Source organism: Diabrotica undecimpunctata, chromosome 2 (assembly GCF_040954645.1).
Source record: "Diabrotica undecimpunctata isolate CICGRU chromosome 2, icDiaUnde3, whole genome shotgun sequence".
Taxonomy (NCBI): Eukaryota; Metazoa; Arthropoda; class Insecta; order Coleoptera; family Chrysomelidae; genus Diabrotica; species Diabrotica undecimpunctata.
Window position 1 is genome coordinate 157163692 of NC_092804.1, and position 16941 is coordinate 157180632.

The following is a 16941-nucleotide window of genomic DNA, read 5'->3' on the forward strand; positions in this document are numbered from 1 at the left end:
TAATAATAATAACCGTATACAACAGCCTTGGTTTGATTATAAATGTATCAAATTAAAAATAAAATTGTAAAAAATAGACTACAAATCTGCAAACAAAATTCTTTTTCCTTAGATTATCTCAACTCATACATCTATTTTAAATAAAAATGCAAAAATTTACTGATGAGAAAGTAAAAACTGAATGATACAGAAATTATAACAAAACTTGTATACCTGTAGGGACGCTAAAACGTTTTACACCACGATGAAAAGGATACGTGGCAATCAAGGTAATATCGAAATATCTGTTAATCTATGGAAACATTTTTTTAGAAATTCTCAAAAAATAATTATTAGAGAAAATACATCTTTCTTTGACGCAAATCACCCCTATTTTAACATCGCAATTACTTCCGAGGAAGTATACAGAGTTATTAAGAGCTGCAAATGCAACAAATCTCCTGATTCTAATGGAGTCCCTTATCAATTCTTAAAACATCTCCCGAGCAACTGTATCTTATACCTAACTTCACTTTTTAATAAAGTACTTTGGGAAAAACAAGTTCCTTCATCCTGGGGTATATAATCACAACTATGATACTTAAAAAAGGACCAAAGGAAGACCCTAATAATTACCGAGGTATTGCTTTAATAAGTTGGTTATGTAAAGTGTTTATGCACATTTTATGTAACCGTCTCGTGCCATAGTGCGAGCAATTTTCTATACTTCCTGAATGTCAGTCAGGATTTTATCCAAAAAGAAGTTGCTCTGATAATAAATACACATTCTCCTCCGCTATACTTCAAATACAGCTCCAGCTTCGAAAACGTAATGTTTTTGCCATATTCATTGATTTTAAATATGCATTTGATAACGCTGGTCAGTTCATTTTATTAATACCAACCTCCTCTAACTATTTCGTGACACACATTGGAGAGTGGAGTCGCGCATTATCTTTTGAGTCGCTTAAATTTCCTCAATATACCGGTGCGCAGTCAACGAACCCTGAATAAATACCAATTCAGTGTGCGTCTCTCGGGATATTCCTGCCCATCACCGAATCCCCTCCATGGCTAACGCTGGGACTGAAAGCGCACTCCGCAAATCTCTCTCCAGTTCGACGCCATACTCGTTCTCTCCCATCTGATGAGTGAAGACAGTATCTCGACTCATCCGTAAAAACGGCATTACTCTATTGTCCTTAATTCCAATGTAAATGTTCCCTGGAAAATTTTAGTCTAGCCGCTTTGTGCCGTGGAAGTAATTTGGGCCTAAGTGCTGGTCTGCAACTTTGCAAACCAAATTCATGTAATCTTCGACGAACTGTAAATACACTTACATTATTGCCTCAAACCTCTTGAAGCTGATTTCTTGTTTGCACCGCTGTTAAATGACGATCCCGCAAAGCGTTGACTCGTATAATACGATCATCTAAAGCTGTAGTTTTGCGCTTCCTGCCACCTTCCGCTTCACGCTTGTTTGTTTCAGTTCGTATAAAATGTTCCACTACCCTTTGGATGAGTGTAACGTACTCTAGCCTTCTTCTTCTTAAAGTTCCATCTCCTATCGGAGGTTGGATATCATAACGACTATGGTCACTTTGTTGGCTGCTGCTCTGAAAAGTTGTAGTGAACTACAGTTAAACCATTCTCTAAGGTTCTTCAGCCAGGAGATGCGTCTTCTTCCTATGCTTCCTTTCCTTTCATCCTTCCTTGCATAATAATTCTCAGCAGCTCATATTTTTCTCCTCTGGTTATGTGACCCAAATACTCTAGTTTTCTTCTTTTTATGCTGTTCATAATTTCTAACTCTTTATTTAGACGTCGTAGCACCTCAGCATTGGTAATCCTTTGAACCCACTGAATTTTTAATATTCTTCTGTAACACCACATTTCGAACGCTTCTATTTTTCTTATGTATTGTTTCTTCTACGTCCAAGCTTCCATTCCGTATAGTAAGATAGAAAATATGTAACATCTTAGAGCCTTTAATCTGAGATGCAACTGAAGGTCTCTGTTGGTAAGCATTGTCTTTATTTTCACAAATGCTTGCCTTGCAGTTTCAATTCGGACTTTGATATCTCTGTTTTGGTCATTTTTGTCATCAACCCAGGTTCCCAGATATTTATATGTCTCTACTTTTTCTATTTGGGTTTGCTCTATCATTAATCTTTCATTTCCATGTTGCGTTTTTGAGACAATCATAAATTTAGTTTTCCTCTTATTTATTTTTAGTCCGTATCTACATAATGCACGGCCACATATATACTCTAGCCACATATTCATAATTTCGCCCATCTTCAACCAGAGCAACGGCTTTCGCACAATCTTCGACACTAAGAACCATGATCAATCATAGGTAAACAAAATGTAAGTGTCAATATGACATAATGATAACTAGACTTCGGCAAATATGCAAATAAAAATGTAGAAAATATGCGCATACATATGCACGTGTTTACCCGAAAATATGCAAATATTTTACAAAATATGCATACAAATAAATAAAAAAATCGTAAAATAGTAACAATTTTATTTAAAAAAAAAGTGTACATAACTAAATATTTCCTACTATTCATTAAGATTTACATTTATTTTAAGTAACTACATCATTTTTAAGTATGAATAAACTTATTTAGAATTATGGTAACAATAAATGACCAAGTGGTGTTCAAAATTTTCTAACAAAAACTTGTGGCTTCTGTCTGAGTACATATATTTATATATGGAAAAACTTCGTTCAACATCAACTGATGTAACGGGAGCATTTTTCAAACTAACCAAAACATTTGGTTCTAAATTAATTGTTTCCGAAATATTTCCAGCTAGAACACTGACTACTTCAGAAAGAATATGGTAACCTTTATTTTTTTCCATAGTAGCTTCAAATTTTTTTAAAATATCTTTTCCAATATTACCTCTAACGTTCCGACAACATGACGCAAATTCTTTTATTAATGCTGTACTTTCGAACAATGACAGTTTTGGTGATTCTAACTGAGTAATTGTTTTTTGAACAAAACTAAAATTTGATTTTATAAATGAAAGTTCTTGTTGAAGCAAGTTACTCTGAAAAGTTTGTTTAGAATCCAAAAGAGATTGGGAACTTTCATCTGTTAACGTATCAATTATGTTCTTTATTTTAACAAAATGATCTGCATAAAAATTAGCTGCTTCTAACCATGTTCCCCATCGCGTTAAAATAGGTTGTGGTGGAAGAGGAATGTTAGGTAGCATTTCTTTATAAAGTTGAATTCTTATAGGAGATTTAAGAAATACTTTTTTGACACTGGATATCATGGTATTTACAAGAGGAAACTTTTTTCGTATTTCCTCTACAACTCTGTTTAATCCATGCGCTACACAAGTAACATGTATTAAATCTGGGAAAAATATTTTTTAATTTTGTCCTGCTTTCACCATATAAGGAGCAGCATCCGATAAAATAAGCAGTAATTTATTAGAAGGAATAGTTGTCGGAAGAAAAAAAGTTGCTAATGTTTCTTGTATAAAACGCGAAATTGTTAAAGCATTTGTTTTCTTAAGTTTCTGGCATGAAATAAGATGAGATTTTGGTAAGGTATCTTCTTTAAGAACACCAATCAATAAATAAGCAATATACTTTCCTGAGGAATCAGTGGTTTCGTCTACAGATATGTAAAAATAATTATCTGCAATTTCTTTCTTAATATTAATTAACACCGACGAGTATAGCCCGTTCACATTATTTCTTCTTAGAGACCGATCACTTGGAACATTAAGTTTGCAATATTTTTTTAGAAACGAACTAAAATTTACATTTGCTAATTTTGAAAGCGGTATGTTTGCAGACACTAATGCGCGACACAAGTCTTCATTAAAAGTTTCTTGCTCATCTAATTTTTTTGAAGTAGATTGGAAACATTTAGCCATTGAAGTTTGATGTTTTCCTCCTATTTTTCCTTTTTTTGCAATGTGTGAAGCAGTTCTCACATGTTGGTCTATCTGAAATTTCTTCTCACATGCTATCTATAAATAAAAATAAAAACCTTTATTTTAACCCAACCTTTAAAATATAAAAATATACAAGGTGTTTTTGGTTAATCAAATAACTGGTTTGGAAAAAAAAACACTCACTAAGTGTTTTAAATGCAGTATTAATCCACAAATTAGTTTTTGTTACTAACCATTAGTACATCATATAACTTATTTTAAAATTCAACAAAAGTTTTTTTTTTGTTAATTCAATTACAATAAAAATAATTGTGTTTTAGAATAGCTGACTTCATAAAAAAAAGTAAAGGTGAAAAATTTTTCTAAATACACACCATTGTATTGTACCATGGACAATTTTTTCTCACTAAAGGAAGCTATTTTTCATTTAAAAACAACCTACGAGTACTAAATTTCAAGTAAATACGTTTATTGGTTTTAAAGTTATTGTTGTTATTAACTAAAAGAATTTAATTTTTTTTAATTTTAACAAGCTATATCTCGAAAAGTAAATAAGTTTGACCCCTCATTAACTATATCGTTTTGTTCAATTTTTCGAGAAGTATCTACAGTCAAACGTTGTAAGTGTCATTTGGAAACACCCTGTATGTATGAAATATTAGATATTTAATAGAAAATATTAGATACTTACAATTTTGCCACAGACTGAACAGTAGATTTTTCCCATATCCATAGACAGCTCTTTATAAGGTTTAATCCAAGTTGAAGCACTGGTTGTTTTAGGCATTATAAAATCACAATCTTCCTTTTTGTTACGCACAACGAGTGTTTACGCTTTGAATATCAAAACAAAAATGATTTACAAATCTGAGCATCAAATTAGAAATGTTTAGGTACCTAATTCAATAAACTGGGAGATTTTGGAAAATCCCTAAATTAGGAACAAAACTATTAGCCGTTTACCTGCTGTTAAGATACAATAAATTGTAGATAGATTTGGGGATTAGATCATAAAATGCAAATGAGCGAACCCTTAGCGATTATCCAATAACTGAATGCCTCAGTGACCGAGACTTTCTAAGAATGTTGAGGGCTACTTAAATTGATCTTCTTTGAAATTGTAAATGTTTTGTACCTGTAGAGATTACGTACTTAGATCATTTCTTGATTACAATGACTACAAAATTTTATACAAGAATTGAAATAAATTGGTATGTTTAAAAATTTTCAAATACAGTATAAAAATCTGAACTTTTATGCACTTTATGCAAACTTTTATACAAATATGCCAAAATATGAAATATTTGCATAAAATATGGACAATATGCAAAATATGCAATATGCATATTTGCCGAAGTCTAATGATAACAGTTACCAAAGCCACCTCGTTCTATTACAAAACAACTCCAAACTAATCATAATTAAAAAAGTCCTAAATTGTGGGTGACAAATTCGTTTGGCTCTAAAAATTAAACCAAGGCATATTTTGACACGAAACAAAATACACATTGCTTAGAAGACATGGTTGCAACCGAAAAATAAGGTTTTACGAAAATTCGCAAACGGAATTATTCCACAGGATGTTTCAAAGTTAGGATAATATAACTACGTTTTATTTAACCCCGTAAAACAAGTCAAATATAAAATTTTATCAAAAAACTGACTATACTAAATTAAAATTTATAAAGTTATACACAGTGTGCTAAAAAAATGATCAAAATAGGGCTTAAAATAAAAAAATTTAAACACTTTGAATTTGACCAAAATTTTCTCCGTTGCGTTTTTTTTGCATTTGAGTGTTATTAGTTACCAATTAATTTTATTACACTCCTATTAAACCAAAATTTTTAAATCAAATTTAGGTAGAAATATTTCCAATCATTTTTATTTAAATATTTATAAAACAAGACATTTTTCCAATACGTGTGCATAGCCTACGGGCGAAAAAGACATTTCACATATTGATCTATTCTTGTACTTTGCGTAATCTAATGATTAAAAGAAGGCCGAATGGAAGGTCGCGAAAGGTGGAAAATGTATGAAATAATTACATATCGAACCTAATTGCTTAATGGCACCGTACACTTGTGTTTAGTTCTTTAGAATGTTTACGAAATCTACCACAACTAGATTGGTGTTATTTTATTTGATTTCGAGCGTTCGCTTTAACTCGTAAATAGTGTCAACCGCATACTTTACTTTTTTCTAAAAGTGTTATTTGTTCTAAATTATGTTTAAAAGTTGAAGAAAGATTTATTGTTCTTTTAGTCGTATTCCTTTTCGTATTTCTTAGTGAAATTTTTGAATTCTGCCTATCTGATGTTGTCCATATCATATCTATCTCTTTATTTCTAATTCTATAATTTAAATTAGGTATTTTATGTAAAATGTATTAAAAAAATGTAAAAAGAAACGAAAAATATCTAACAATTAAACACTGAAAGCATTTGTTTTCAAAACTTCCACAAAATTCATTACAATTTATTATCACTACCGCTGTTTCAGCTGAGTGCCTTTCTCAAGTGATCTATTTATAAAAATAAAAAATAAAAACGTATACTGCCGTAATAATATAAAACATTGTACACCTAAGACATTTTAACTTAGGATATTATAGCCTTCTTTCTTGACGTACCGTTTCTGCACCATCTACTGTTTGGACCACTTCTCTCTTCGAATCGTGGATTTTTCTATCATGGGCTCCTTGGCTTCTTTTTCTCTGGGTAATTGTTTTTGGTTTCCTACCTACTTTCCTGATTGGTTGTCTTCAACAACCACCTGGCTAGACCCCGATCAAATAGTCGTTGAGTCTGTATTTTTTTGTACATAATCTGTATTCATTTCTTTGCGAGGATGTCTCTGGTCTTTAGGAGTCTTCTTGTGGCTTTGTGAAAGAAGAATCTTGCCCTGTTCTGAGCCATCTCCCTCAGTAGTGGAGCTTTTATATGATGGTTGCATTGGTTCTTCTGTCTTCCCATATTGATCCTTCGATTATCCTGTAATATGATGTCTCTGTTCTTTCCGTTTTCTTGGAGTAGGTCTCTGATGTGGAACTCCATACTGGGACTGCATATAGTATCACCGATCTCACGTATACCTGGTAAAGTTCGATCTTCTTGGCAATCGATAGTGGGCTGGACCCAAGATGTTAAGGTTGTATTAGTCTTTACTAATAACTTGTTGAGTGTTCTTCGTGAAAGTCGAGATGGACTCCTAGGTATTTGACTGATTCTTATAATTGGATACTGGTGGATTTTTCTTCTATGAAAACATGATGATTTGCGTCTTTTGGGTGTTGATGTTGATTTTCCATTTTTCTGTGAATCCTGTTATTCTTCCTGTTAAGTGATTTTCTATGTTCTGAACTATCCTTCTGCCATTTTTCCTGTTGCGTAGGACGTATCGTCTGCATATAGGGCTGTACTTGTTCTTGCATCTGTTGGTAAATCTGAAACAAATGTGGTATATAAAATGGGCGAGTGTATACTGCCCTATGGCGTTTATTCTTGGATTTCTTGTATCCTGGACATCTTTTAGTCAGCTGAAACTTGGAATGTTCTATTAGATAAATATGTGTTACATATATTAACTAAGCACTGAGGTAATCTAGCTCTGCCCATCTTATATAAGAGCTTTCTTCCAGACCGTGTCGTATGCCTTCTTAATGTCTAGGATGGCAGTTCTTGTCTTCTGCTTTTTGTTGAATCTGATCTTAGTGTCGTTGATGACTTTTGCTAGTTGTAGTTTGCAGTTTCTTCCCCTTCTGAATCCAAATTGGTCCTCTTGGATGATTGTTCTTCTTTCTTCATGTTTCATCAATTTTTTATAGATGATTATTACCAGGATTTATTTTATTATTTTCATTAGGGATATTGGTCTTTTTTGGTCTTTTTCCGTACTTCCATGGTTTTAGTAGAGGGATGATTTTTGCATGTTTCCAGTTGTTCAGAAAATGCGCTTTTTCCAGGCAAAATATAAAGATAAGAGCTGTACTTTTTGGTAGTTATAACACGACTACCACTGAACTGTTCCGCGCTGCAATAAACAAAGTAAAGATAGCCGTGATGATCGCCAACATCCGGAACGGATAGGCACTTTAAGAAGAAGAAGAAGTTTGTCTCCATAGTCATTGAATTTTTAAAAAACACGACCATACGCTTTTATGGTCGTGTTTTTTTTCTTTATGATTTCTTTTTGCTCGTTTGGAATGATCACAGTCCTCTGTTATTCGTTATTTCTCTTGGGATGTTATCTTCCATGGCTTGTTGGATTTTCCTTGTGATTTCTTAGATTTTTTCCACTTCTTCTACTGACTGTAGTTCTCTCTGTATTTTCATTTGGTTTAGCTGTCTTCTGTAGTTTGGCCAATTGGCTTCCATCCATTTCCATCTTTTTGCCGGTTCCACTATTGGGAGGTCGATTCTTGACGTCAATATTTCTATCACTAGTTTGTGGTTGGAGCTGCATTCGTAGTGTGTTCTTACATCTTTCATCTTTCATCTTACATATTAACATGATGGTGGTAAATAAGTTCAACGTAGAGTAATTTTGTCTTGGATAAGCGCTGATGCTTGTTGGTTCATCTGGTGCGAATAACATTTTTCTCTGTCTTCACAGTATCTTAGTAGTTTGATTCCTTCCTAACTTGTCTTCTTGTCTTTTTATGGACAACACATTTCTGCCTTCACCACAACTGACCCTGTTTCATGTAGGTTTGTTATCAGGATCTTATGTCTCGTTTCTATTCTACAATACTGAAAGAAAATACTCTAAAACTAAAATAAAACGGCTTTGATCTAAACTGTCATTTGGTTCACTTTTTTATAAAAAAAATCATTTCATATTTTAATTGATTCATGCTGATAACATTGCTTAACGTACATCTAGTTATATTGTTTTTGTCCTGCTGTTTCCTATTTATTTATTATAATAAAAAGATCTATAATAATAAATTTTATTTATATATCCGCTTAGTCTCAGGGAAAATCTAAATGGAAGTCAAACTAAAATGCATAAGAAGAATATTGTACAATAAAAACGGTATTATTGATCAGCTCTAGACGAGTTCATTAAACCATTTTTTGTTGTTTGTTATAATTACTTGCAGTCACAGATGACTACACTTTGCATAAATTAGTGTTTATGGCAAAAAGCATCTAATACTTGCGTGTATTCGGATTTAGCAGGAACTGGTGTTTTTGCAGTTAGGTAATAACGTACATAAGGCTCTAGAAGCCAGTGAAGGGTATACTTTCTTGCGACACATTTAATTGAAAATTAAGTCAGCTTTCAGGCGACAAAGTTGTTGAGTTATGTAAGATGCAGTACATATAATTGACTTATTTGTTAATAAACGGTAATTATTATCGTTTAAATATTGTCCGTTAAAACTCAGCTTCAAATCGGTTCGTATTGCTCTTCAAGTTCGTATTGTGTTGTCTAATGAAAATTTAATATGCTGTGTGACATTGAAAATTCGACACTCAGTAAATTATAACCATTCCTTAAAAAACGAGGAACGGGAAATAATGGATTTAATTGAACGTAAATACTGATAAAAATTTGGTCTCGGTCGTGTGCAGGTCTCACTTTTTGTGTGACGTTAAAAAATACTTCTTCTACTTTAATATAAACATTCGCTCTTTTTATTGTTTTGAATTTATTTTTTGTGATATTTTCAAAATAAGACATATTTACCTCAGTGAAGAAAATATTTCAATATTTATCAACCCAAGAAAAAGAATATTATAGAGAATTATGTAAAATTGAATTGAAAAAAAGTTTAATAAAATTGAACAGAACATAAGCAAAGAGAAAATAGAAGCTGAAGGAACTTTAAAAAGTGATAACTCCATAATAATTATCCTACCAGCGGAGACCTGTCAGTATCCTGATCCCCAGACACTACACTGTACACTATTTACTACACTGCCGCAGCTGGGAACGGCGGGCAGTTCAATTATACCGTCGTCGCCACGTTAGAGAACCACATCATCTTCGATCTATATTTCTACCATTGCCACTCAAGCTTTAGCAAATAGTTGCAATTATTCTGTTGCCCCAAGTCACATTCCAATTGAAACAATTACCTGTCAAACTAAATAAGCCATCTTCAATTTGCCTTCTAAGGATGCTAAAATAGATAGACAAGACATCGCTATAGTTTTTAGAAACTCAAAGCCTTCTACTAAAAACATTAGCCTATGCGAGAGAAAATCCCTAAAAGAACTTCAAAATCCAAATCTAGTCATTGTTTCGGCCGATAAAGGAAAACGTCACTGCCATCCTAAACTCTTCTTACATTAATAAACTCTCATATCTCATTAATTCTCCAGATTTCAAACCAATTCCTAATAATCCAATAACCTATCTAGAGAAAACAGCAAAAGCCATCATCAATAAAGTCTCTCTTTGTGTTCATGTAAAACAAACTTTAGTTCCTAGTGAAAAACCTTTTAGAACACCTATAACATATGCCTCCCCAAAATTTACAAACACTACATTCCTCCTTCCTTTGTCAGCGCAACTACCCTACACAATCATTGGTAAAATACTTGACAAAAACTCTACAACCTCTGGCTGAAAATGCTTCATCATTTATCAAGAATTCTTTTTAAACAATACCCTATCTCACGCTCAGGCATTATAGTAAGTTTTGACATCGTTTTGCTTTTTAGAAACATCGCTATAGACAAAACTTTTATAATTTTGGAAACTACGTACAATATCCAGCAAGACCACTTATCTCTCAATAAACATTGTGTGTCCAACACTTATTTCATCTTACAAAATTAATTCTACTGACAAATAAATGGTGCCCCAATGGGCTCCTCACTGTCTCCAATAAGGGGCCAATATCTTTATGGAAGACTTCGAGACCCGAGCGCTATCTACATCGATGCTTAAACCTACATGTGGGCTACGATATGTTGACGATACATTCAACACTTCGCCCCTCGGTAAGGATGCTTTGGTATCTTTTCAAACTCATCTGAATGGTTTACATCCTACTATCCAGTTCACGATAAAGGTGGAAACTGATTTATCCCTACCGTTTCTCGACGTTATCATAAAGAAAAACCAATCGTAAGGTTTTCACCACTCTGTTTACTGAAAACACAGCCATACCCAGCCCAATTCTCATCAACCACCTTCACAAATTAATTCAGTCAATAATACCCTTGTCTTCAGATTAATTCAACTTTGCGATGATGCAAGTAGATCCATCGCATCTTTAAAACAAGCCCTAATCCAAAATGGTTATCGCAAAAATTACGTCAATAGGAGCTTCCATAGGCTTTAATATCCCGCTTAATCTTAAACCGAAGACTCAGACCATCATCATACGAAAGATTTTCTTTCTTACATTAAAAGTGTCACTGATAAAATAGACATCTTCAGATTAAGAGGTATTAAGACAATTTTTACCCCCTAACAAAAACTGCCATCTCTTGTATTTAGTCAAAGTCAACATTCCAAATGAACAACACGGACTTTAGGAAATTCTTTGTGCAGACTGCTTCCAATCTTTTTTTATTTATAAATTACAGCCGCATCCACCATAATCGTTATTATCGGCGGCTACAGAATTACAAAATTAGAGTTTATAAAATATTTCTATAGATTTTGTTCGATGGTTTGAGAGTGACTGGACGAGTAGGAAACAAAACTTACTCGCCTCTTAGATATTTGGGACCTACGTTACTCTAAAACTAAAGCTTCCAGGAGACTGGAAGGGTGTGTAGCCTTGTAGGAGTTCGAAAAATCCGACTGGTTAGTAACTACACAGGTGCGCGGACTCAAGGGTCTGAAAACGACCGAAAGCTCGAATATGGCGCACACTACCAATCGGATACACCCTGTACAATCAGCAATCACTATTCGCCAATCGGAGTACGTGCGCTAAAAAGTGCCCGTATTTCCGATCAACGAATATGGATTCCCAGCTCTACCAACGAGGAGGTTTGTACTAGGACGATTTTTGTGGTAAAGATGAACACGACGTTCACCCAAACGCAAATATAACTGAAGAGCCGCTTGAGGAGATTTGGAAGACTCTTCCGCTAACTACTTCAGCCAATTACGTCTGGCGAACGACGGGCCAAGCAAAAACCACAATTGCAGAGCCGATAGGTATGTAAAATGCGACGCGAAAATTTGAAAAACTAGGGCGTACAATTAATAAATGGTTAACGGTAACTTGTACATAGCATGTTTTACATATAGGTGGATCACTTTTAGACAATAAATATGAATATGTCTCGTGTGTCCAATTCGTAATCTTGTTATCACCTATTGTTTTTTTCTGTTCGTGGTTGAGGGTTAGCAAGCTGTAACGTCATTTTTAATTTGCTTCAGTGATGTTTGAGAAGATTGCCATTCGATTTTCCACTTGCACAAAACTCGATTCTGTTTAAAAGCTTTTATATCACTCCCGGTATTTCGATACTCGGCTTTTTCTATATTGGCACATTTAGCAATTTCACTCGCGCACTGGTCCGCACTTTTGTTGCCTGCAATGCCAATGTGGGATGGAATCCATATAAATCTTATACTCCTAGAATTTTTTTGAGCCTGCATAAGTTCTAGCTTTATTAGTTTCTCAAGGAAACCTTTGGGATAGATCTGTTCCAGGGTTTGAAAGGCCCTTAGTGAATCACTTAAGATAACAGAGTTAGGAATTTTATTAAAATTTATATGCATGATAGTTTTGAGCGCGGCATAAAGCTCAGCGGAGAAAATCGTAAAGAAGGTTGAAAGACGAAATTGATGTGTATTGCAGCACCTACTTCTTTGTCACACTTGGATGCATCTGTAAAGATTTTATAACAATGTTCGTAATGCTGACGGAGAATTAGATCTAGATTATTCTTGAATTGATTGGAAAAGTATTTGGGAATTCGATGTCAAGACATCTCAGATAACACCGTACTCGCTTATAAGGCTTATGTTTGGTACTATTGGTAAAGAGATTTATATATTTATTAGTGAACGTATTATTAAATAAAGGTTTTTTAACATTTGAAGCTATTAACGTTGCATGTGATAGTGTTAAGAAAATTCAGCGGTGATATAATGAAGGCTCCCCACTTTCACAATATAAACTTTCCACTAGTGTTCAAAATGCGCCAAGAGAGAGAGAGAGTCTAAGTGCTGTGTTGTGGATAGATCCCAGCTGTTTTAACAATATGGGGGAAGCAGAGGCGTAACCGATTGATCCATAATTAGTTTTTGATCTAATTCGAGTTCCATAGATTGTTAGCAGGGTAGAGCGATCAGAGCTCCAATATCTATTCGACAGTGTTCTCATTAGGTTATTTTGTTTATTACAAATCAAGACTAATTGCCTAATATGTTCTTTTCAAGTAAGTTGATTATCAAACCACATACCTAAGAATTTTACAACTGATTTGAAGGATAGCTATATATTGAAAAACTTAAGATTGGGATTATTTGAGGAGTTCTTTTTTGAGAATACCATATCTACGGTTTTTGTAACCAAGAATTGAAAACCAGTATTGCAAGACCACTTTTCGAGTTTTTGTAAGAAACTCTGCAAAATTGTTGAATTTAAATTAATATCTTTGCCATTTACATACACCACTAAGTCATCTGCATATAGACGTGCTTTTAAAGGGTTTTTAATTATGCCATTAATAGCGGTTAAGAAGAGTGTAGGGCTAAAAATTGAGCATTGAAAGATACCGTTTTCTTCCTCCTACTTTTCGCAATAGTAGTTGTTAACTCTTACACGAAACGATCTATTTTCTAGAAAGTTCTTAATAAAATGGAGGCAATTTCCACGAATATTCCATGACTGTAACTTTTTTAAAATGTTAAATCTCCAACATGCTCCCGATCATACATAGGCCAATAGGATTTATAAACATTCCGCATTTCCGATTCAATTTTAGCTCTAGGTCAACACCATCTCCATATAGGTTTCAGAAAATCGATATTCGAAAATTTCAGAAACATAGCCCTGATGAAGATATCAGAGATGATGTGGAAAGTATATACAAATATATATATATATATATATATTATATATATATATATATATATATATATATATATATATAATTAACAACGTTAATGTGTAGACAAGAGTTGCTTGATGTAAATAGTTCTTATTAACCGAAAACAAATGTTCGTTACACGATTACTGCATATATAAATGCAAATTAAATGCCTGCACTGTATTAGCTTACACTCGCTTCGAAACGACAAACGTTGTGCAATGCAACTGCTGGACTAGCCACTATCAGATAATGTTGACTTTGGCTAAACTCTCTGTGTGCAAATCGTCTAAAGCCGGCCATACACATACATTATGACTATCGCTGTCTGTGAATCTGATAATATTATAGGAATAAAGTAAACGAAAAGTAAGTGTACGCGATTGTAAATAGAATAAAAAATGTTGCTGGTGCTTTGGTTTCTTTTTGTTTATTTATGTTATCCATCTAAAAATCTTCTTAAATAAAAATTTTATTTGCACAATTTTTGAAAGTAATCAAGTACATATATTAACTTTAAAAATATTTAACTATAACGAAATTAAAAGACTTTTATTTTAGCTCTTTTCCTAGTAAATTCATCGCACATCAAATGTAGCATTGTTATTTTGGTTTAGCGTTACCATATTATTGGTATAATAGAGAAGGCGAAGATATGAAATATTGCAAATGTAAAGTTATTATTATAAATTTATATATTTGTAATAAGAGTGTTCAACCTTTATCCTGTTCAACAGCAAAATCGAAAACAGACTTAAAGTGTATCGTACAAAAGTTAAAGAACACCTTAGTCAACCAATATATCGTAATTTTTATGGGAATAAGCTATAATTAAAGGTTAAAGTGCGATTGCGAGGAACATGATATAGTCCAAACTAAGGATGAAATAATACATGCAATAAATCTGGCAAAATCTAATAAAACTGCGGGGCCTGACACAATTCCAACTAAAATAATTAAATTAATATCAGAAGATCAGATCAATGTATTAGTAGACTTATATAATACTATATATAATACGGGTATTATTCCGAGAGATTGGCTTAAATCAACTTACTTACTTCCTTGCTAGCCAACGCCCACCCTTGGCATGTTAGCCATTTGGTGGCGCGCTGACCAGTATAGACGAGCCGTTTCTCGTAGGCGATCTTTATCCTCCTCGGGTGGGTCTGTTTTCAGGGCTGGGCACTCTGGAAGGTGAGCAGCATCCACCTGGGGCTGATCACCTAGTGGACAGTTGTCATTTTCGCGGACGCCGATGCGATGTAGATGGAAGGCCAGGTAGTCATGCCCCGTAGTTGTTCTGAACACGGCTACACTAATGGGTCTCGGCAAGTTGCGAGGGATTGGTGACTCTATTAGGTGGGTCCAAGATTTTCCAGCACCGGCTTATATTTGCTGCTCTTTTATCTTCGCTTTGATTCCTCTTCTAATGGTGGACTTTGGTGATGTGTACGATTGGAAGCTAGGGGACTGTGGAAGAGTAGTGCCTTCTTTTGCAAGTTCATCCGCCGCTTCATTTCCTTCAACACCGACATGACTAGGGATCCATTGTAGAGTAATCAGCCACCCTTTTTCCATCAAGTTCGATAGTTGGACGCGGCAAGATATTGTTTTGGCACAGTCGGTGTATCGATTTGTCGACAGGGCGAGGATTGCGACTTAGCAGTCGATGAAGAAGGCAACTTTTTGGAGGTGTTGGAAATTTTCAAGATTTTTTGCAGCTTCGTGTATAGCAGCAATTTCGCCGTCGTAGTTGGTGAGAGGAGCACCCACAGCTATAGAGCCTTTGAAGAACGTTGAGACATATCCTGCTCCTGTTCTTCCCGAGTCCGGCATCGAGGATCCATCGCAGTAGATGTGGAGCCACTCATGTGCTGGGTACTTGGTGTGTATCGTCTCTAGGGCGGCTTTCCTTAGGGCAATGTCTGACGATAAGTGCTTCGGGTCGTTATGGTTTTCAAGCAGTAATTTTGTGTTTGGTAGACAGCGTTCCAGTGTGGTTTGCGCTGTAAAGGGGGCGGCTTCCGACAGGAGAATGTGGTATTTTTCCATGATTTGGTTTGCGGAGTGGTTTGTGTTTTAAGACGTGAGGCTGCTTGTCTATATTCGTCCCATTTTTGTGAAAGTATTCTTTTTCAAATTAACTCAAATCAACATTTATTACATTACCAAAAAAACCTAATGCAAAGGAATGTAATGACCACCGTATAATTAGTCTAATGAGTCACACACTAAAAATATTCTTAAAAATTATCCATTTAAGAATTTTCAGAAAAGGGGAACAAGACATGACTGAAACCCAATTTGGATTTAGGAATGCCATGGGTACACGAGAGCCATTATTTGGATTTAACGTCCTCATGCAAAGATGTATGGATGTAAATCAATCACTCTATGTTTGTTTTATTGATTACAATAAGGCGTTCGACACAGGTCCGACACAACCGGCTTATACAGTTATTTAAAGATAATCACATTGACAAAAAAGACTTAAGAATAATAACTCATTTCTACTTTAACCAAACAGCAAAAGTCAGAGTAGGCAAAGAACTTTTGGAGGTAGTAGAGATAAAAAGAGGCATAAGGCAAGGTTGCATACTGGGGTGGAGACCTGTACCTTAAATAAAGAGGTGAGCGATCGACTTGAAGCATTCGAGATGTGCACCTACCGAAGAATATTAAAAATAAGTAGGGTAGACCGAATAACAAATGTTGAGGTCCTCAGAAAGATGACCATAATGCAGGGAAAAATACAGGGAAAACAAAGTATTGGAAGAAGACGCATCTCCTGGCTCAACAATCTGAGAAAGTGGTATAATTGCAGTTCCGTCGACTTGTTCAGAGCTGCAACCTCAAAAGTGAAAATAGCTGTGATGGAATAGACGGTACCTAAAAAAGAAGAAGAAAAGTTAAAGTAAGTTTATTGACGTTTCAATTTCCACTTCGTAAATCGTTCTCAAAATACAGTTTTTTGAAATTGGAACTTCAATAAACTTACTTTAACCTT